This window comes from Gordionus sp. m RMFG-2023, unplaced genomic scaffold (genome assembly GCF_954871325.1).
Source record: "Gordionus sp. m RMFG-2023 unplaced genomic scaffold, tfGorSpeb1-WG-v2 contig_282, whole genome shotgun sequence".
Taxonomy (NCBI): Eukaryota; Metazoa; Nematomorpha; class Gordioida; order Chordodea; family Parachordodidae; genus Gordionus; species Gordionus sp. m RMFG-2023.
The window spans coordinates 13,145-23,176 of NW_027051006.1; the positions used below are offsets into that span (position 1 = coordinate 13,145).

At 25.9% G+C, this 10,032-nt stretch overlaps 1 long non-coding RNA gene across 1 annotated transcript; it reads left to right on the forward strand.

Moving 5' to 3' along the window:
- Positions 1-283: 283 nt before the first annotated feature.
- LOC135930678 (uncharacterized) lies at positions 284-1,475 on the forward strand. The gene is made up of 4 exons (XR_010572852.1): positions 284-373; positions 566-649; positions 690-870; positions 952-1,475. It is a non-coding gene; the product is annotated as an uncharacterized LOC135930678 (long non-coding RNA).
- The last annotated feature ends 8,557 nt before the right edge of the window (positions 1,476-10,032 follow it).

Genomic DNA, 10,032 nt, shown 5'->3' on the forward strand with positions numbered 1-10,032 from the left:
AATGTTTATGATTAACACGTTCAAAATTTGTGAATTCCCTTTGTATTCTACATTCACTGCTGTACCTATCACTTGTATCATCTTGCCATTGTAACCTGATAACTTTATGTTGGACTTCATAATATTTTTAATGCCTGTTTTCTCAATCATGTATTCTTGTAGAATTAAAACATTTATTAAAAACTTAATTATAATGTAGTTAAGATAAAAATTACCATTTGGCTAAAATTTTATTAAAAATATAGTTTTTCATAAGGAAAGAAATTAAACTCCTCTTTATTTATAGAAAATCTCAGTTATTGAAGATTCACAAATTGTATTATCTCCTCATCCAATCCCCAGTTCCAGTGAAGCGCTTACTTTGCATGATGAGGTATTTAAAATACGAATTATATGATAAATTTTGAAGGAAATAAATTATGATTATGAGGTTATTCAAATATTTCCAACATTTATTAAAAACTTAATTATAATGAAGTTAAACAAAAAATTACCATTTGGCTAAAATTTTATTAAAAATATAGTTTTTCATAAGGAAAGAAATTAAACTCCTCTTTAATTATAGAAAATCTCAGTTATTGAAGATTCACAAATTGTAATATCTCCTCATCCAATCCCCAGTTCTAGTGAGGCGCTTACTTTGCATTAGGTATTTTATTTAAATAAAATTTATATAATAACTTTTGAAGGGAATAAATTATGAGGATATTCAAAGTCCAAGTCTTATTCAGCTATACAAAAAGAAGGAACAAATGACCCATTTCACTTCAAATTATTTAGGATGACAAATATTTTGATTAATTTCATAATTGCTGTAGGCCCTTGTCAGCCATGTACAAATAAATTTCAATATCCTGTTACTCTCAAGAGGTTTTAAATAATATTTAATTTTCATTAATTTTTACCCATCCATTTTCTATACCAGTTTTTTTTTTATTACTTTTTAAACAGGAGCATGAATATAACCTATTATAGAAAGGTTAATATTGATGGTTCCCTCAACCCCAGAAATTGGCTATCTTATAGCACTACTTTAGACAAAGTCTTTTGTCTATATTGTATTATGTTTAATGGCCCTAAGTCCAATATTTTTAGACGCAATTTGGGGTAAATAATTGGAAAAACATAAAGCGTGACTTAGAGAGACACGAAGCATCTTCTCTTCATAAAGATTGTGAATATGCAAACATGACTTGGCTTGCAAATAAACGCATTCAAGATCATTTGCTATCAAATAAGCTTGATATAATCATGGGAAATCCTAATATAGTTCATAATATTATCGATGCCATTATGTACCTTATAAATGTAATATAGCCTTTTGGGGTTCTAATTTGAATGAAGGTGATTTTATGTGTCTCATAAAATTAATGGCAAAAACGGTTCCAACTTTACGTGCATACATGGATAACAACGAAAAATTGCGGAGAAAAAAATCAGATAAAATTTTAAGACCTTATATAAATTTATTGTCATATGGCCACGTGAAAAAAATAACTGAAATTATCAAGATAAAAATAACAAAAAGCATTATTCAAAAAATTAAAGAGAATCGTGCCTATAGCATCATATTAGATGGAACATATGATGTGTCTAAAAAAGAGCATAGCTTTGCTTGTACGGTATATAGAAGATGATCTGCATCCACATCCTGTAGAAAGGATCATACATGTTTTTACAACATCAGAAACCAGTGGGAAAAATATAAAGAAACATTTCTAAGTTTAATGATCTTGGTCTTCCTCTTGATTATTTGGTTGGACAAAGTATGGATGGTGCAGGGAATATGAGAGGAGTATACAAAGGAATGCAGGCTTTAATATTGAAAGAAGCTCCAAAAGCCATCTATATTTGGTGCCATGCACATCGGCTAAATTTAGTAGTTGCTCATGTTTGTGTAGATGAGTTATATAATTTTATGAATGGAGTTAGACGTCATGGTGTGTTTGTTAAATATCGAATGAGAAAGTCCAAGAAATCTCTTAAAAGAATTAAAAACACTACAAGGTAAATAAAATATTTTTAATGAAACTTATATATTTTCAGAAATTGGTTATCATCCTACAAATCTGTAGAAACCTTTTTAGATGTTTATGAACATATTTTAGCATCATTAGTTGTATTAAAAAATTCTAATGACCCAAGCACCTCTTCCATTGCCGATGGATTATTATCAAGAATTAAGGATGAAAATTTTATATTAAGTCTATTTATTTTGAAAGAAATATTGAAATGTACACATGAGGCTTGTATTGAGATGCAGGCAGTTGGTAATGATTTGGCTATGGTAACCAAATTAATAAAACATACAAAAAATAAATTACAAAGACTAAAAGGTTAATATTAGTTACTATTTCTATAAATTTAAAATATAGCTAATGGAGACAATATATTTTTAAAATTACATTCCTTATCTAATAGTTTTTTGAAAAAAAATAATGTAATAACTGATTTGTATAATATGAAATCAATATTCAAATTGGATCAAACAGAATTCAATAATTATGTTGAACAAAAAAAACAAGTTGAATAAATTAAAAAATTTAAATTATTATTTATTGTTATAGATATAGAACGGAAATATTTTTCCCTGTGATAAATGCAATAATTAACCACCTAAATGATCGATTTAATTATGATTGTTTAAATTTTTTATCACAAATATCCATTTTTACTCCCGCTGGAATTATGGATAATGAAAAAATAGAAGGATGGCATATATCCGAAATTTGTCATACTTATCAATTGGATGTCCAAAACATTGTTGATGAATATAATGATTTTCGCTCTTTATATTTGGAGTATCAATCAATCATTTTTGAAGATCTTTTGAAAGTTTAAAAGAATGACGCGTTATATATCGATGAAAGTAATTTATTGATATTTTATTTGTAATTGTGTATAATTAAGGGTATTGCAAACGATCAAACTACCGAAGAAAATATCAACAGCGAAATCATGACCAAAATAAAAAAATAGATAAAATATTCTTTTATATTACCATACCGACTTTTAAATCAATTAAATTCTTATTCTAATTTAAATTTATTATATAAATATTTATTGACCCTTCCTACAACTTCCTGTTCAGCCGAAAGAGCCATGAGTAAAGTAAAAATAAACAAAACTCGAATGCGGAATAAAATTTCGGACCATTTTTAGAAAATTTACTGTTAATATCCAGCGAAATTGATGTTTTTGAAAAATTTACAATTGATTGATGATATTATAACACAATTTGCATTAACATTTATAAGGTTATCCAAATTATTAATAAAATAAGTAATGTATCTTTTTTACAGCGGATAGAAACGCTTTTAAAATATGTAAATTTATTTTGACATTTTATAATTTCAATGCAAAATATACTATAATTCATTTTATTCTAATATTTTATATAATAGCTCTATTTACAATACATGTTTTTAATTAATTAAAAGGTAATATAGATATGTGGAATCAAGCTAAATATACCTCTTTAAATTTATTCGTCTTATATTTTTTACAATATTTTAGATCTTTTTTATAGAAATATTAATATTTTATCTCATTTAATTCACTTATATATATTTTATGAGAATAAAGTGAATATTAACCAAATTATGAAAAGATTGCATTTAAATATAAGTTGATTATCACCTACAAATTTTTAAAATTTTTTTCCCTAAATAGGCTTGAAAGATTGTAAATAGAATTATGTTGTAAGGTTATAAATGGTGGCTTATTATAAGATTTTTTAAATAAAATCACTAAGTAAAAGTATATTTATTTTATGTTTAAATATCTTATTTTGCAGCTCTTTATTGCTCAATTTATAAGCTTTTATAAATAACATATTGCAGCTCTTTATTATCAATTAAGCTAAATAACTGTAAAAGTATATTTACTATATTTTTAAAAATTTTATTATATTGCAGCTCTTTATTACTCAATTTTTCAATTCAAAATTATCATCTTTCATATTGTACGTTTATATTATTGTTTAGCGCACTATTATAAAATTATTTTTTTTATTCCTGATATATATATGTAGACCTGTGCGCCGGCCGGTCGTTGGCCGGCTGCGGACTTTTTATGATTACGTCGAAAACGCCGCCTTTAAGAAAATTACGCCGGCGCAGAAATTTCTTTCTACCTTTTTCTTCTAATAATTGGTCAACATCACTCTTGTAATTTTTTAATGTCAATCAGGATTTTGATGAATTTTTATTTTCTACTATTTTTAAATCTTAATTAAATAGACGTCATTATATAACAATAAATCTAAAATCTAAAATTACAAAAGTTACCATAATTTTGCATATTTTTAAAATGGATGCATCTACTTTAATAATTTAAATAATTTTAGTATCCTTACTCTGGATAATAAAAAATCCATAGTCTGGAATTTTTTTGCAAAAAAATTAGAGAAATTATTACTTCTCTAAGATATAAAACTGCAGAGGTTGAATTTAAATTCGAGGAATATCAAAGAAAATGCCTAAGTACAATAGATTTAACATCAGACCTGTTAGATCTTGACAGCATTGATCCATATCCTGATACCCGGTTTCAAATTGGCAATTCCAATGATAATAATAACTATAATTCTACGCTTATGAAAAGCTTAAAATTAAATATCCCAACACGTTGGCTTAGTATATTAATTATACTAGAAAGCATATCTGGATTAAATAAGAATTTAATTAATAATATTTTGAAAAGAATTGTGAAGCACTTTCTCAAATTATAAAATTATGTAACTGATCTGAGAGAAGAACTATTAGCATTTCTTTCAAAATTTAAAAAAACTGTCGAATTTCTTTCAGTACTAAAAGAGCCTACTTTAAACTTGGTTATTTTTTAGAAGTGAAATTGAAACACATTTAATAGTAAATGATAGTGATAATTCTAAAATTATTTCACTTAAGGAAAATATGCTAAGAAAAACTTGCGTTACGATTTCCGGTTTGTAATCTGCAAGTAATATTATATAAGTATAATATTTTATTTTTTATTTAAAAATATCTAGGTATTGGCTTCTCTTTTAGATCCAAGATTTTAAAAAATGACAATTGTGTCAAAGTATTTAATAGAGCAAAATTGCTCAGCTTCAGAATTTATAATAAAACATCTTAAACTTATAGAGAATGATGATAATCAGGTGGTAGTAAATATAGCTAATGAGGATGAAGATGAATTATTAAATTCAAGTCATTTGACAAAATTGGCAAATAAACATTCAATAAATATAAATTATGATTCCAAGTTAGGTGACTTAGAACAAGAATGACACAGTTCTCTTGGAAAACGACATTCACAAGATATGGATTTTCTAAATTTTTGGAGAGAATAGAAAAGTAAACTTCCCGATCTTTCCAGGCTCGCCAAAAAAATTCTTTGCATTTCGGCGACTAGCACACCTAGTGAAAGAGTTTTCTCTATCGCTGGATTGACCTTAAATTCAAGGAGATCATCATTATGTCCCAAAAATTTTAAAAAAATAATTTTTATACATGATAATTAAATTACGAAAATGAATATTATAAAATATGCCGAGATATCTGTAGAAATATTTATTTATTTTTTTTTAAAAATTAATAATCAATTAAAAAAATTTATCTTATAAAAATTTATATATGCGCCGATTTACGCCGATTTTATTGACTGCGGCTAAAAATCGGCGCACCGCCGGCCGTTGATCAGATTTTTTTAAAAATTGTGCCGGCCGCCGATATTTACTCCGCGCACAGGTCTATATATATGTAATTAAATTCTTATAAAATACATTTTTTATATTGTCTACACAGGCATGAATATATAAAATTATATTCGCGAATTTTCAGAAAAATTTCATAATCAATAATAATTTAATGTTTTGTGTTGTCAAATTATACACTTGAAATAAAAAGAAATATTCATTTGTAGCCATAATTATATTATATAAATATTTACGATAAAAATTTTAATAAAGGAGTTCTTAGTAAGAAAAAAAATTAACGATCCCATATTAGAAATAACAAAAAATTTTGAGTAAATAAGATATTTGAAAGAATAATAAGTATAAATACCCACTATAATAATTTTATTTATAGAGTTCCAATAAAAAAAAAATTAACGATCCCATTAATTATTAGAAATCTCAAGAAAAATTTGAGTAAATAATATATTTGAAGGAATACTAAGTATAAATACCCACTATAAAAATTTTATTTATAGTCCAATAAAAAAAAAATTAACGATCCCATTAATTATTAGAAATCTCAAGAATAATTTGAGTAAATAAGATATTTGAAGGAATACTAAGTATAAATACCGACTATAAAAATTTTATTTATAGATTTCCAATAAAAAAAAATTAACGATCCCATTAATTATTAGAAATCTCAAGAAAAATTTGAATAAATAATATATTTGAAGGAATACTAAGTATAAATACCCACTATAAAAATTTTATTTATAGTCCAATAAAAAAAAATTAACGATCCCATTAATTATTAGAAATCTCAAGAAAAATTTGAGTAAATAATATATTTGAAGGAATATTAAGTATAAATACCCACTATAAAAATTTTATTTATAGTCCAATAAAAAAAAAATTAACGATCCCATTAATTATTAGAAATCTCAAGAAAAATTTGAGTAAATAAGATATTTGAAGGAATACTAAGTATAAATACCCACTATAAAAATTTTATATAGAGTTCCAATAAAAAAAAAATTAACGATACCATTAATTATTAGAAATCTGAAGAAAAATTTGAGTAAATAAGATATTTGAAGGAATGCAGAGAGTATTGATATAAATGAATGGCAGATATCGACAATTGAAAGTTGCAAATATTTGGGCTCCACTATACAAACAAACGGCACAATAGAAAAAGAGATAGAGAGTAAAATTAATCAAGGGTAGTTAGTGGAGATCTTTATCTGGAGTGCTATTTGACGAAAAAATCCCACACAAATTAAGGGGAAGAATTTACAGTTTCATAGTACAACCAACTATTCTATATAGTTCGGAAACATGGCCAACCAAAGAATCAGACGAGAGAAGTTTACAAACTATGGAGATGAGAATGTTGAGGATGATTGCTGGTAAACAAGAAAGGAGAAAGTGCGCAGTACAAGAATACTAACTAGTTTAAAGGTAGTGCCCCTTACTAAGTTAATGGTAAACAGACTTAGGTGGTATGGGCACACAATGAGAAGGCCTATGAACTACATAAGAAATAAGGTTGAGAGTTTGGAAGTGATGGGCAAACGTAAAAGAGGAAGGCCAAAACTTCAATGAGGCCATAAAGTTAGAGCCAATATAAAGAAGTATAAATTAGATAAAAGAGATTGTATGAATAACATAAAGTGGAGAGAGATGTTGAAGGAGCTTACCACCAGAAAAGGTGTAAGCTAAAGAGAAAAAAAAAATAGACTAACTGATAATATTTAATATTTTTGGCAACTCTATTAAACTTTGCTTGCATATTTATTTATATATTCTTATAGACTTTATGATAATCTTTAACATTTTTACTAATTTTATTTAACATTTATTTATATATTTTTTACAATATTTAAATGTAATTACTTATAATGTAACAATGACACATATGTATTTTATTATAAAATTTCCATAGTATAGAATAAATATATATTTAAAAAATCTTGTTTCATTTATTGCATATAATTTATGTATATAATTATTTTTTATTTACATGCAAAATATTAAATTTTAGCTTAGTTGTTAAAGAAATACAGGTAAGTAAATAAAAAGTGTTTCGATATTTGTAAGTTATTAATTCAATCTTGTAGCTTAATCTAAATATCTATTTTGGAGATTTTTAAATATATTAAATTTCCCCAGTTAATCTTCTTAAAATAATGTATCAAAAAATATTCAGAGGAAATCTTAATATTTGTATACCTAGTAAGTATGAACAAGTACTAAAAACATTTTACTCATCTTATCTTTGATTTTAATAAAATTTAATACATTATAAGAGAAATCAAAGGCACCATTATTTTACTTTTTTAATAAAAATGTTATCAAGCTCATTTAAAAAAAATAATATGGTTATTGTAATTTTCATATTAAATATTTTTTCCAGCAGTGTGAATAAAGTCATTTTAGCAATCTTTTCTTTAAATTCAATACAAATCATCTCTTAAAAAATATAATCAAATTTTTTATTAAATATTTAAAAATAAATAAACAAAGCAAAATACGATATAAAAAAATTTAGGAAGCCATATGAAATGGAAGTTTTTTCCACAAAATGCAATAACTGACAAATTCAACACATATTATAAAACATGCATGAAAATAACAAATGTGGCATTATATTACTATAAGAAATACTATTTAAATTTAAATCAAATTTATTACTAACTATTTTTCATCCAAAAACATTATATATATATATAAAATTTAAAAGTTAATTGAACAACTTAAATAGTTAATATATAAAATAAATAATATTCAAATTTAAATCAATCAACATATAAAATAAATAATATTCAAATTTAAATCAATCAACATTCCCCCTCTTCTACAAATAACGAAGCTTCTTCTCAGCAGTCATCGAGAGCTTGTTGTCCTAGAAGTTTTTCCTGTTTCGATTGTACTCGGTTTGATCTTGGTTAGCGCATAAGTCTCAAACGTTTTCGTAGGCTTGATTCTATCACGTAGGTTTGATAAAATCGTTTATTAGAGTTGCGTGAGTTTGTACGTTTTTTGTAGGCTTGAATCAATCGCGTAGGTTTGATAAAATCGTTGAACGTTATCGTTGGTTTGATATCCTTATCGTATGTTGTTCACATTTCTCAAAATTGTTATTACCATTAATCCAGTTGAATATTGGAATTTGGAATAAATCGGAATATGTAATTTGGAATAGTTGATCAAATCAAATATATGAATAATATGCACAAATAAAATTTTGAATTTCGGAACAATAAAATATGTAATAAGGAATGATAATTTATGGAATAAGGAATAAAATTTTAATCCAGAATAAGGAATGATAAAACATAATGATTATTATATTAATCATAGCGTTTTATACTTTTAGCGTTTTAAGCGTTTTATATTTTTAGCGTTTTATATTTTTAGCGTTTTATATTTTTAGCGTTTTATATTTTTAGCGTTTTATATTTTTAGCGTTTTATATTTTTAGCGTTTTATATTTTTAGCGTTTTATATTTTTAGCGTTTTATATTTTTAGCGTTTTATATTTTTAAATTTTAAGCACGTAATCTTTTAAGTAATCAGGTTTATTTTTAATTCTTATTGGTCTAGTAATTGGTATCTTAATCTCATTCTTCGTGTCCACACTTCCCCCCTTAGAGGAATTTTTAGGGTCAATTTCATAATATTTTAAACTGTTGTAACATTCTCTTATCCTGACCTGATCAATATGCCTACTTACTATCCCTTTATCAGTATAAACTTGAAACATGGTGTTACTCTCTTTAAGCTTGATGCTGCCTTTGCACCACGTATCATCACCCTGTTTCTTATACCAAACATAATCTCCTCTATTAAAAGTTCGATTTCGTGGTAACGACATGAAGACTTCACCAACTTTATCCTCCAAAGGTTTTAATAAATCCCACTTTATTCTAATGTCGCGGTTAAACATTCTTTTGGACGGTGTAACTCCCGTAGTGTCATTCGGCGTGTTTCTATAGTTGAACAAAAATCTGTCCAGCGCAGTTTCTAAGCCAATCCTTATGTTTCTTTTCATATGAGCTTTAAATGTTCTCACCATACGTTCAGCTTGTCCATTAGATTGCTGATGATAGGCCGATGTTAGTACATGTTTTATACCATAATTGCTACAAAATTTTTCAAAATCTTTGCTCGTGAAATTGGTACCATTATCTGTAACAATGGTTTCAGGTATACCAAATAGTGAAATAGTTTTATAAATTTCCTTTAACGTGAATTCAGTCGTAATACTCTTTACCGGAACTATAACCGGAAATTTACTATAAGCATCAACGATTATCAACCAATTCTTTGTAAAAAACGGACCCGCATAATCTATGTGTATCCTT